Source organism: Melanostigma gelatinosum (assembly GCF_949748355.1).
Source record: "Melanostigma gelatinosum genome assembly, chromosome: 15".
NCBI lineage: Eukaryota > Metazoa > Chordata > Actinopteri > Perciformes > Zoarcidae > Melanostigma > Melanostigma gelatinosum.
Window position 1 is genome coordinate 19181929 of NC_136648.1, and position 14649 is coordinate 19196577.

Sequence of the window (14649 nt, forward strand, 5' to 3'; positions counted from 1 at the left end):
TCATGGCGAGTGAGTGGGTGTGTTGGATATCGTTTCTGTGATGCAATTGGCGCAAAGCTGGAAGAGTACAAACACCCGAGGGTGAAGTAGCAGGGTCATTAATGCGAACGAAGACGCCAACGAAAAAGTGTAACTGCAGAGACGACGAGATTTGGGACGCTAAAACTTTCAGAAGAATTCGAGGATCAGAAAGAGACCTGGTTATGTATGACTAAATAATGAACTGATTATGTGACTGTTGTGTAATCCGAGCCAAGGGGCAGGTGATACAATATTACGAGAGCGGTGACAAAGAGAAGGGAAGCAAAACTTTCCTGACAATTGCACCCTTGGTAGCGCCGCGGTAGTAATAAAAACGTATTAGATATGAAGTAATGTAGGGTTTGTGCATTTTCATGGTTTTGTATGGAGAGACACATGGAAGGTGGGAGAGCGGGAAAGGGGATGACATGCAGCAAAATGCCCCGACTGGAATCGAACACGGGCCCTTTGAAAGGACTTATCCTTGATAGATCCTCGACACGTGACGTTTTCAACGAGGTCAACGAAAAGTGGTAAGGATACAAGGCATTAGGAGGTAATTTAGTCAATATTTGACCTCCAGCTATGTGCTCAGCCAGGTGAGCTACCAGGGCGCCCCCTGCTGGCGTAATTATAAACCAGAGGTCACGTTAACCGAATAGTTTTGGTCTCCAGTCCGTCGTTTTGACAGACTGGAGACCTTGGAACGCGTCTGTTAGTACGGGTCACTGAGCGGTGCCAGTGAAGCTGCGGCACTTCTGCAGAAGAAGCGCATGATGGGAAAGTCCAGTCTCCAGTGTGGCAGGAAAGTGTGGGTTCAGCCTTCATAACAAAATTGAAATGACCATGAGAGGTTGTCTGTTGCAAATACGGAAAAAATCATTCATCTGCTTCATGTGTGTTGACATGAAAAGTGACCACACGGTCGGTGTTGTGTGTCTGTTCTTGTTTTTTGTGACGGAATTTTTGCAACACTAACAGGCAATGAGAAAGTCGAATGCAACACTGGATTACATTTCTGTATGACGTGTACGTACTGTATAAAGCTTTTTGGTATGTCTGTGCCTATGCATACATGCTGTACCAAGATCTTCTCTGACATCAGATTTGTAATGTAATAAACCTTATTTCAAGTTTTCCACATCATGTATGTAATGAACCATGCTGCTCAAGAAACAATACCCTTCAGGACTAATGACTTCAGGAATAATAATGATTACACTGGTTATGTACACTGACTACCCCTGGTTTTTTAGATAGCATTGTTATGGGAATTGTTATCAGCTCCAAACTGCTTTGTATTAGTTGTGTCCATCTGTTGCACTAAAAAAAGGTCCAATGTGAATAAATAATAAGTGCAAGTTGGTATTTATTGTCTGTACAGAAGCCCCATGGGACAGTACATTTTCAGCTTTGCTATTTCAGCAGAACTAGAAAGCAAAGTTTACTGCATAACAAGATAATCAAATGGCTAATTAACACATTTAGGCATGGATACATGGTCGGTTTGACAGAAAACTTGTGGAAGCAGAGTCAGACAACGTGAACATTATTATGAGACTTTCTTATTTAAAGAAAGAAGTGAGCAAATGAAGACGAAAACCATACAAAAGAGCTCCCAAATTAACTCTGACAGAGGACAGCTCTGCATTTCATGCTTGAACTGTCTGTTCTCATTCTGAACCTCAAACATGTTAGAATTGTAAATTGAACAAGCTAATGAGCCGACCAAAACTGCTGGTCCAACTAGAGCTTGGAACTCTTGGTAATAACCGTCTTCCCTTCAAATGAGGAAAGGCCATTTTGTTGTGTGTGATACAGATACATTTATTTACATTCAGTGTTACTTTATGGGGTCATGTAGACTGCTTGCACCCGTATCCTTCACTCAAACTAATCTCTCGCTTTTCAAGACCTTTCATCACTCATGACCAGTGCTGCTGCAGGAAATTGACCAACTTGTATTTGATGTTGGGTTTGCATCATTTGCATTGCAACCAAAGTTAATTCTGCATTCAGTTATGCCTACTTCTTGTTGTTAAGTTGACTGAGTCATCTGTATACCAGCAGGCATCCTGATCAGGTGCCCGAACCACCACAGCTGGCCCCTTTCAACGCTATGGAGCAGCGACTCTATCCCGAGCTCCCCACGGAAGTCTGAGATCTTGACCATATCTCTAAGGCTGAGCCCAACCACCCAATGAAGGAAGCTCATTGTGGCCACTTCTGTCACTATCCCAAGCTCATGACCATAGGTGAGGGTCAGAATGTAGATGGACTGGTAAATCGAGAGCTTTGCCTTCTGGCTCAGCTCCTTCACCACGACAGCCCTGTACAAATCCAGAGGTACTTGAACTCCCTCGTTTGGTGCAGCGACTCACTCCAAACTCGGAGGGTTCAATCCAAATAATCCAACGTTTTCTAGCAGAGAACAATGGCCTCAGACTGAGAGGTACTGAATCTCATCCCGACCACTTTAAACTCGGCTACAAAACGCCCCAGTGCGTGATGAATGGTACAGAACCACTCATCTACAAAGAGCGGTTATACCCTGATAATTGGAGCACACTCTCTGGTCCCCTTTTTAAAAAATTGTTACCACCACCCTGGTCTGCCACTCTGGCAGCCACTGTCCGTGACTTCCATCCGACACTGAAGAGGAGTGTCAGCCAAGACAGCCCAAAAATGTCCAGAGCCTTCAGCGTCTCAAAGCAAATCTCATCCACCCCTGGCACCTTGTCGCCAATGAGCTTTTTGACTAGCTCAACGACCTTTACCATGGCTATGGATGGGTCTTCCCCCAAGTCTTCAAACTCCTCCACAGAGGACGTTTTGGTTTGGTTCAGGACTTCCTCCAAGTGATCTTTCCCCCGCTCAACAACATCCCCAGTCCAGGTCTGCAATTATCCTCCCCTGCTGAACACTGCCTGAGCCAAGCCCTGCTTTCCCTTCATGAGTCGTCTAACGGTTTTCCTGAACTTCCCCAAGACCAACCAAAAGTCCTTCTCAATAGTCTCCCCAAACTCCCCCCACATTGAGGTCTTTGCTTTTGGCAACCCCCGCAGCTGCAACCCTTCTGGCCAACCGGTACCAGTCTGTGGTTTTCGGAGACCCCGGGGCCAGCAAAGTCTGAAAGGCCTCCTTCTTTAGCTTGACCGCCTCCTTGGTGCCCAACAACAGATTCTTAGGTTGCCTCCACAACAGCCACAACTCCAAGCAGCGGCTTCCACAATCGAGGCTTTGAACATGGCCCACTCGGATTCCATGTCCTCAGCCACCACTTGGAGGTGAGAGTTGAAGACCTTATGTCCTGACAGAAGTCCTGGCAAGATCAGTCAAGAAATACACAACATCTCTCGACAGAACACCACCACAATGGAATTTTAGCCTTCATGGACGTTCTTTCAGCCTGCATGGGTGTTCTTTCAGCCCAAGATTATTGACAACAGAGCAGCTAATATCTGTAGCGAGAGCAACAAGCTAGTGGACTGCAGAGTGCCATCTCAGCTCCACGCACAAGGAGTGTGTGTAAGCTCCACCCTCCAGACAGAGGAGAGAAAAGAAACAAGTGTGACAGACAGTAAATGACAGCAAAATACAGTTAACACTCACTGAGCTGAAATTAAACCAAACTCGCAATAATTTTCTGTCACTGCATCGATGCAGAGTTGTTCATGCCCACACACATTTCCACACCTCTTAACAGGTTAGAGCAGCCACACAGCCAGGGAGAGCAGTGCGGCTGCAGCTGCTGAACTGCTGCGGCTCGTTGCATTGTGGTGTTCACACAGTAAAGCATTGCTGCTGTGGCTCGCCAACTGCCAGCCCTCAACAGATCATTTGCACTGTCTATTTTTGCAGAGAACTGTGCAATTCACGGGTAAAAATAAATAAATAGGTGACATAGGCTGAAAACATTTTTTTCTAAATATGCTTTATTGCTCCCTTGCAAAAAGAAGTTTCCAACCTCAACAAGACTTACCTGGTTGAATAAATATTCAAGTAAAGCTTATATCCGAAGAACAGGGTAATATGATTATTTAAGAAACCACATCATTATTAATGCTAGATAAATAGGGATTTTCTTTGATTTCAACCAATTATAATGCAACATTTCTTATCATTTTCATGGCTGGAATAACCATTAATTATTGTTCTCTTTTGGAAATAATTGCAATTAAAACGTCACGGCGCCTGTGAGGGATTTGTCATTTATTTATGAAATCAAATGTTTGCAGTGATATATGTAGGCCTCTGTTTTTTTTGTTTTTTAAAAATGAAAATAACTATTTGTGTTGGGGAAATTTGTGTTGCCTCATGATTTGGTGGGTGCTTTATCTACACTTCTATTCTTTTCCATTATATTCTACTGTGCTGCATTCTAATCTATCATGTTCCATTTTATTATATGCTGCTTTGTTCCACAATGTTGTATTTATTCCATATTATTTTATTATGTTCCATTACATTATGTTCTATGTGATTGTATTCTACTCTACTTATTTCTATTCTCTTCCATTATATTTTATTAGGTTATTTTTCATTAAATTAATTTATATTTCTTTCTTTTATATTGTATTCAATTATATTATAATCTGTTACATTTGATTCTGTTTTGCCCTTTTTCTGCTCGTTTGTATTATGCTCGGTTTCATTCTTTTATGTTCCGTTTTATTTTGTCCTGTTCAATTCAATTTCATTATATACTGTTCTATTTCATTCAATTCCTCTATGTTCCTCTTTATCTTATTCTATTATATTCTGTTCCGTTTAATTCAATTCCATTCTGCTCTGTTCTATCGTACACTACTTTATATATATATTTTGGTCTGTTGAATTATGTTCTACTCTATTCTGTTTTATTTACTGTGCTTTATCCCGTCTACTCGCTGTAGTCCACTGTAGTCTAAGTGAGGGCCACCAATGTGTTGATGTTACAGGGTTACAGGGACTTAGTCATTAATCTAAATGGAATCAGTTCTGCCACTAGATGGAGGTCAACCCTGTATGAAATATGTTCTGTTATATATCGCTGTGTGTGTGTGTGCGCGCGCGCGTGCGTGTGTGCACGTGTGTGCACGTGTGTGCATGTCTGTTCATGCTAAAAAAATGTTCCCTTTACCTGACCAAACATCTCAGATAATCTGAAGGACAAAAATGACAACAAGCCAGAGGCTGTTGCTTGTCACTACAGAGTTCTACACAGAAAAATACAGGCTTTAAACATCTTAACATTCATGCATTTTTGATTGAATACGAAAACATCCCAGTTCCTGCTCATGCATTAGGAATTACATTTCTGAGACGGTTCCCTTGAGTCTTGCCATTTGAGGGCATCAACAATAAATACATTGGTACTCTCCTTGTGCATGGCAGCTGCAGAAAATAAGGCATCAGCTACTCAGCTACTCTATCACAGATCCACCATAAGCTGCGTGGAGAGAGAGAGGCATAATTTACCCCCAGTGTTTCTATAGTAACGGAAGCTAAAAAACAAAACAAAAGGTACCAATTTGCCAAATCCTGCTCAAAGATGAGATCCAACGTGACTAACCAGAGTGCCCCTCACCGGCTGAGAGAGCATAACAAGGATGGGAATGAAGGGCACAGGCTGGTCCCCAGTGTCCTACCCTGAATATATATATGTTACTGTTATACGAGCTGTATTTAACATTCTGATCATCAATAAAACAGCAAAAACAGACATCTTAAATCCCACTACGTGTTCAACCTGTCTTATGATGAAACCCTGGTCCAGCTCTTCACTTTCGTGCCGACAACAGTCTACTCTACAACATCGATGTTACAGCAACAGATGAGTCTCCAAGAGTCCGTGAGTTCTGGGCAAAAGTCTTACACGTGGTTTAAAAATGCTGAAGTGTTTCATTTGTCAAGCTGTACATGCGGCCTGCCAGGACTTGATAACCCATTTAAGAATGGATCACAGTTTCTATCCTAAAAATCTAAATCAGCTCCAGATTTTCATTAGTTAATTTTCAGAGAACGTGCAGCTGTGGGCCAACGACTTTGGCCCCGAACTGAATCTATTTGAGGACGCTGATTGACTAAATTGTATGTCACTGATGTATGTCTTTAATCAGCATTTAGCTAAAGTGCATCATAGACCCGCCTCTTTTGGCACCAAGCTGCGCGTTCTGAGATGTGCACGCAGGCAGAGGACGAGCAGGAAAAGCATATTTTGCGCAGTACACATTACTGGGTACATTCCATCGTTCAAAAACACAAATATTGATTGATTGATTATATATATATATATATGTATATGTATATGTATGTGTATAATATATAAATATATTAATATATAAGAAAATGAATTCATTTTGAAAATTTCCATTTCAAACCAGTTATGTGGATGCGCCTAGTGAGGATGAACATGCATTATTGTTGTGTTTACTTCATTTGTTCTAGCTTCAACAGGACCCGATGTAAAGCCTTTCATTCTGTAAAGAAAATATGCAATTTATTTCAGCTAAGACAGTACCTCGAGACTGAGCTGTCTCATAAAGGACAGTACACGTACACTGCCAACATAGAGTCAAATTCGGTAGAAGCTAAATATTTCCAGGCTGAAAAAGACAATGTTCATCTTCAATATGCTAAAGAAGAATGATAGACTACATTCTCTATCTGTGATCTGCTGATTCCTTATGAGCCTGAGATTACTAACATTTCTAAATTCCCGACTGGTCACTAAAGGTGACCAGATCTTTGCTGTCTGGGCAACGAAGCTGTGGAACTCCCTTCCTGGTAATCTAAGGCAAAGTCAATGTTCTCTTTTAAATTGCTTCTGAAGTGGCTTATTGTTACATCCAACAGAATGTGTTATTTATTTATTTTATTTTAATCTTGTTTTACCTGCATTTCTTATTTGCTTTCATGTTTTTTTTATTTTAATTTATACATTTATACATTTTTATTTAATTTTTATTTAATTTTTATTTTATTCTTTAACATTTTTTATTCACTCTGTGTAGATAATTTATTGACCCTAGGGTCACATTGTGTTTTTTATGCTTTTAAATGTCTGCTCTGTTAAGCACTTTGTGATAGTACTGTCTGTGAAAAGCGCTATATAAATAAAATTCATTCATTCATTCATTCATTCATTCATTTTATTGCGAAGCACTTTGCAACTTTGTTTTGAAAGGTGCTATATAAATGAAGTTATTATGACAACAAATGGTCGAGTGCAACCTCATATACCGTAGATGGTTGGAGTTGCTGGAAGTTTTATTTCTACAGGATTACTTGGATTGATTCATTTTCTAAAGTAAGTGTGGATTCTAGAGTGATTTGTATTTCGTTTTATGGATGGTTTGTTGGGAGATTAATCAAAGATCAGCACAATGTGCTACCACATGCTAACATAATGCAGAATATAATACTAATAGAGAGGCAATGAATGAGGGGTAATCTTCTTCTGCCGATGATTTATTATAAACGCTGCATCTACGAACGCAAACATTTAAATGCCCGCTTGCTTTGAGATATGTCAGTGCTATGCTGCAGACGGAAGCCATCCAGAAAGAAAATAAACAAATATATTGTTTGGGTAAAGGGTAACACTTTCTCCAAAGCCTGTTGTAAGAGACTCAGCAGGAGTATCAATCCAAATCTCAAGGAATCAGGACTTGACATCTCCATGACAACTGAGCAAACTCACTGAAGATGAGGTTGAAGGCTCTGGAGTGAGACAGCAAGAGGTCCTTGAGTTAGTTTTTTTGAAACGTGTCTTTTACAGTTGAAGGTAAAACAATAGCAAGTATTCCAGTTACCAAAACACCTTGTGCCACAAGAGGCATTTGTTTGTCAAATTGTAAAGCTGTCCGTCTGTTCATCCGATCTGCTTCACCGTTGGCGGGTGTACTGCGGAGGACCCAAGGACGTGCAGTATTGAATTTGGTCCAATTGGGACACGTAAAGAAACAAGCAAACAAGCGATTGGCTCCGTTTAGCAGCGGGGCCGGGGGGCTCCAGGGCTCCGGGGGCTCTGAGGGCTGAGTCGAGCAGGTCGTCTGAAGTGGGCAGACGTGGATCTGCTGGATGCACTAAAGTTACAACTGAACTCTCCTTCACGTCCCTGGAGTCAAAAAGCAATGAGCGGCCGTCTACAACACTGCAAGCAGCAATAGCAACCGACCCCTATAGCAATGTGAGCGGGCACACTCCCCAGCAAGCAGCAATACACACACATATCTGGACATCGCAAACATTTAAAGGTTGATGTCTGGCATCACTGAGGAAATGTAAGCACCAAGTGATTGAAAGAACATTTGAAACTCGAAAATGCATTTCCTGCTGAAAATGCGTTGGAATGCTGAAATTTGAAATGAATTGCAAAAACATTGCTGAAAATAGATATCCAATTTTTTTTTAAATTGCAAAAAGGTTAATAATTCAAAAAGTTTAAAGATTCCAACTATGAAAAGTCATATCACCTCTCCTGAAAGAGCTGAACATTTTGATATTTGAATGGTTTCTGTGGCTTAAAAAATTTCATCAGTGGTGATATTTGTAGTAGTAGAAGTTGGAGTAGAAGTATTATTAGTAGAAGTATTAGTAGCATTAGAATAAGTACTAGTAGTAGCAGTAGTGATATTTGTAGTTGTAGTAGAAGTATTAGTAATTAGAAGAAGTAGTCATAGTAATAGCTGTAGTATTGGTCGTAGTATTTAATATAACAGTAGTAGAAGTAGTAGTAATAGCAATGGCAGTAGAATAAGTAGCAGTAGTAGTACTAGTAGCAGTTGTACTAATAGCTGTAGTAGTATTACTACTTTTAGTAGCATGAATAGCAGTAGTAGTAGCAATTGTATAAGTAATAGTAGTAGTGGTAGTAATAGCAGTAGTGGTAGTAATAATATTGATGGTAGCATTTCAATTAGAATTCACTCTTTGGGGCTTTTATTTTGAAATGGGGTGTGTGTGGGGGGGGGGTTCCTCTAAAAGTCTCTAAGACCTGAATGACTTTATGAGAGAGAGGGAGGGAGCGAGCGAGAGACAGAGAGAGAGAGAAGACAGAATTAGAGAGAGAGAGACTGATATCTCTGGCAAACTTTCTCATTTGGAGATTGTACGATGTTTTATCTTCTACAGCTTACATGACTATTATCCTGCTCTGTCATATCTTTCCTTGTCTCTGAAAGAGTGTCTTTGTTGTTCCTTTGTTGTGTCTTTGTTGTTCCTTTGTTGTTCCTTTGTTGTGTCTTTGTTGTTCCTTTGTTGTTGGGAGAGAGAGAGAGAGAGAGCGCGAGCTACTAATTGGCTCAATCGCGAACACCTGTGTGCCTGAAGCCATTTCATGGAGATAAAACAGGGAAACACCTCTCAAACAAAACTCTCATAACCGTAGCGCCTATTGCTCCGATATTAATAATTGAGAGGAAGGATGACTTGGGAAACAGATCCTGTAAAAATTGTGTCTGTAGTGTAAAAAATGTGGCTTAACTGGCGATCTAGAAATGGGGTACCGTGTTCTGTGGAAGATGTTTTTGAAGCAAAATTTAACATTGGTCTCTATGGAGCAGAAAGTTGGTTTTCCTCTCAATTAACGGCTTCCGTGTCAAATGTGGAAATCTGTGGGATTCCACAGTAATTTTTCTACGACAAGGACAATATTAGCTACTTCTACATCCAGAAATTATGCATGAAGAGTGAAGATTGTGGACACAGTGGCAAAACACAAATGTTTTTTTCACAAGAATCTCAAGCTGCTCTTCACTCTAGCGGTGACATCACGCACTCTAAGCTGTGCAATACACACCCATTATAAAGTCAGAAAAGGGCTGAAAAATCATAAAAGTTAAATTGCTGCAGTTCAAATAGTTTAAAAGATATCGGAAAGCTGAATTATGCGGCAATAGATCAGGGTTTTCTCAACATTTGAAAGTTGAAATGGTGTCTTTAGCTGAAAGTATGAGGAAGTTGAAGGATTTGAAATTTGAAGAAGTTTAAGAGGATTTGAAAATATTCTCCATAGACATCCCATTCAAAAATAATGTTGCTAAAAGCTTAATTATTCAAAATGTTTAAAGGTAGCAGAGATGAGCTGAAGGAGCTGAACATTTTGATAGTTGAACGGTTTCTGTAGCTTAAAAAATGAAGAACAAGAAGAGTTGCAACGAAAAATGGGGGGGACGGAAGAAATAGTGGAATAAAGAAACAGGATAACAATAGTTGGAATGCTTAACAGCATTCCAACAATGACTGAGAAATATGAAGAGCTTTAAGGATGCTACACACAAGACTTCAGTCCTCTTCATTTTACAAGTGTCACAGCATCTCATTACTTACCAAATGTTTAGCACGTTCTTGCAGCCCATTTCCTGATTGCACTGTAATGCGTTATAGACAATCAATTTTCTGACATTTAGTTGCGGCTAAGCCGGATTCCTTTGATGGCAGCAGCATAGCTGCTTCTTATTTAAAGAGTCATGGAAAATGCCAGAGGAAATGAGACTGTTTCGACCATTTGCTGATGGGGCTATACGTCAGGGTTGAGCTCCATCAACAATGAGGATTGTGATTTTAAATGTCATTGCCAGCGTGAAGCAGCACTGCTGCAAAAGCGGTCCAAGTGGGTCAGGAAGCATTGTGTTCTCATCCTCTGCAGGAAAGGCAGAGCAATAACAAAGGGCTCTGAGTGTAGCCGGGCAGAAGCCTGTCGCGCATATGACATTGACTGTCGCTCCTTTCCCCGAACAGCTAAGATAAAGACTGAACTATTCACCATATAACCACATTTTGGCACTTGTTTCCTTACACATCAGCATATCTGAACATCAGAAAAATTGTTTCTGAAATTGTTGGGCCTACTTCGCATCTTTAGCAGACATACAATGCATGAAATTCAACTTTTCAAATGAGCTGGCACCTCTTGCAATGCTCTCAGAGGAAGACAACTGCTCAACTACTTTCACAAGTTAAAATGCAAACACTGGTACACAACGGTCTTCCATATTGAATTCAAGCGCAGTTAATATCAATTTGCTTTGACTGAGCATTGCCCTTGAATGACATATTAGATGTGAAACATTTATTGAACTTCACAAATATTGAGTTATTACAGTTTTTTCCGTCAGCCTTTGACTTTGAAAAGCTTGCTGTAACTGATAATGTTGGATTTCAGAATCCTGTCAAATATAAATCAGTCCATGATTGAGGTTATTTGCATATAAAAACCTTTCTGCTCCAGAGAGGGGATACGCTGCATCTACAAAGTGCTGTCAAACTCCTGAAACATTCTGTGGCTTCAATTATTAAATGATAATGAAATCAGTTCTTTATTTGGAACAAAAAGATACGAAACAATGTTTTTATGTTTTGCAAAATAACCTCATCAATCATAAACAATAAGTTATTTCCAATTAACCTAACATGTGAAAATCGACTTTTACCATAAAAGGGCAATTGTAATCAAAGAGTGGAGTCTTGTGGGGGTAATTACCCATGGTGGGTAACATCCACAACCCTTGCTAGAGATAAGCTGCTGAAGAAAAAGGAGGCGCACAATGGGATCAATATCTATTTCATGCTTCTGCGGTATCATTGGCACTGAAGAATTTATTGGCGCAACAACTCAATTTAACCTGCTCTGTGTGTATACGTTGAGATTTAGGTGAATTTGGTCATTTAGAGGCTGATGAAGCCCTTGAGTGTTATGTTAAGGACATAATTTGCCTTGATCATGAGTACAGCTCCAGCTCAGCAGGCGGCCCAATGCTTTCTGGGACATTGCACTTTGTTTCAGTATCTCATGGCAGAGCTACAGTGTAGCACACGTAGAAACGTTTTGTACGATTATATAACAATGAATTATGAAACACTGCTCCGCATATGATCTTTAAATATGCATTAACTATGGACTTACAACACTGAAATAATTGCAGATTCACCACCTCATTCCCTCTGCCTGAGGGATGCTAGCACTGTGAGTATGTCACAGACTGCTGAAAAGACACATGAACATATAATCTCTGCATCCTAAAGCTGCCTTAATGGATTGTTTTGGGCCAGTGTGGAGTAAGCTTAAAACACAATATAACTTCATAAAGTTGAAATGTTGAATGTGTTAGCACCTATTTAAACATCCAGCAGACATGGACCAAGAGTAGAATTCATCTGGGATTTGTCTGGACCTAAAAAAGGTCAGTTCACAATGCACTCATCTCCTTTTAGCTTTGTTTTGGTCTCCACCAACTCCTCATGGAAATGTCAGGCTCTTTCGTAGCTAAGTGCTATGTGTACTACCATCAAGTGCTGGGCAGGTATGGCACAGTGGGGCTTCAGAGCTTATTTGCGTTCAGCTGCTGGAAACAAGGGACAGTAAAGTTAAAGGTTATAAACGTACAACAATGAGCTGAAAGCAGGGGTGGAAGAAGTACAAGACTGCTTTACTCAGGTAAAAGGTAAGAGTTCTGGTGCAAAACTAATTAAAGTGGCAATCCTTAAGATTTCAATCATGCTTAATTTGAAATTTCTATTTGAGTGAAAACAATGGAATTGTGCCGAGAGTTTGGCAGCATCTTTCCCCGTAAATGAGCCAGTTCGTATTACTGAAAATATATGAATATTGTAATATTTTCATCCGTGGGCTATACACTCAATCACCATCGTGTAACCTCATTTGCCGATAGATAGTGGCTTAACAGACATTTTTTTAAAAAGTAAATAAAATTCAACATTGCCACTTTAAAATGCTGGATGATAGTACCGTTAAATTTAAGAGTACGCTACAAAATATATTGCAGGAAATGTCAACTTACACACATACTTGTATACAAGTGTGACAACAGCCGCAAACCCGTGTCCAAACCAACAGATGTGCCCTTTGCAGTCTGTCCTGCAACTGGTTATCAATTATGAATATAGTACTGATTGTAAACAAGAAAAGAGGAAACAACGAAGCAAATTTATTCAGAACACAGTGGAATAAAACATTACCAGAGCAGAACACGTGGACAAAGGATTGCACGGTTTTCTTTACACGTCGCGTAGCGCCCACGCGTGACTACTCCGCTAGCCAGCATAGTCGCTTGCAGCAACGAAACGGTTCCAGGTTCGCCTTCTCTTCTGGTTCCATTCTCCAACCATAATATAACCAGCCCGCTCACCCCCTCTGTCCCAGTATAACCGGTCCATGCGGCCTCCCACTGCGCTCCTGAATTACAAACATGTTGAGGCGGCCGCGTGAACTCGGCGTGTGAGCGCTAACATTTACGACGAACCATTTCCGGAGTACAGGGCGTCTCCTCTGAGGAGCACCGCCCTCCTGCGGCCGCAGACACACCGGCAGCTTTTGTACTTCTGTTGATTGGTCTCCATTTCTCTGGTCTGTTCAAGGTTTATCAGGGCTTTTTCATGTCACTTTTTTGCTTTTACTATATAACGGATAAGTGCAATACCAATAATAACGGATAAGTACGATGCCTGTCATCGGATCTTATTCTCTGATAAATCCGGCTAAACGCTGTACGGCACGCAATTTCATCAAAAACTTCTTCAGCTCAGACTCCAGCAGCAACCAATCCGGCTTCACTACCGATCCTTCAACCTGCAGCTGGAGCTCCAGTAGGAGGTGGAGAGCTCTACGCCCGATTCTCCGTCGGGTGCCAACGCCGCCACCACCACCACCTTTCTACGGGCCCAGGCCGTATTGCTGGAAAATAGGGAGGCGCGGGAGAACCAGAACCAAGACGTGAGCGGGGCAGACGGTCAGAGTGTGCTGCGTTCAAATTAGAGGTTTTCGAAAAGGACTCTGGTGCTCGGAAACACGACTGCTTTTGTCCACAGGGACCACTAAAATTCAACAAAAAGGAAAGTTCCTCATAGTGGCTTTATATAAACTCAAAAAGTACAAGTACACAGACAAAAAAAACAACTTTGTTCCAGTTGTACTTCCACTACTGGCTGACAGACACTAAAAATCTCCGTAGACTCGAGACAAAATGTGAAACATGAATGTGGTATTGTAGTAATGCTAGTAGTTGGTGAATGAGTTGTTTTGGGAGTATGTTCAAACGGCTTTTATAGTATTTTAGCACAGGTTGTGAAGTTTTACGTGGTATGTGACATCATTATATTCGTTATGTAATGCATATTTATTTTAGATGGTTTATGAAACAGTGTCAACAGCTCCCCCTGGGGGTCTCTCGGGCCCATAGGGTTTTAACAGGTGTTTTGGCACTTACTGCCAAACACTCTTCCACAGGTGACCAATTACCGCGATGTTGGTGTTGCTCAGGTCCATTCGGAGAGAGAACGCACCACTGAAGAGGAAATTGCTTTGTAGATATCGAGAAAAACACAAGTGCAGCGTGAACCATTTACTTGTGTGTGTTGGGTGGGGGTGGGGGGGTCTTAGATTTTCACATCTGTTGTCTGTTTGCCAGGGCAATTGTTTGTTTAAAAAATATTTCTTTCAATCATATAATCCTCAGAGAGAAATCACACGCTGTGCAGCCATGCCCCTCAAGCTGAAATATACTTTCCACAGTGATTTGTAATCACACAGCGCCTCTTATTACCGTTGGACTGGAATTAACACACGGGAGGGTTGATTGCTGCTTCTGCTCTGACTCATTTTGCCACACTTTCTCTGCGGGTGCT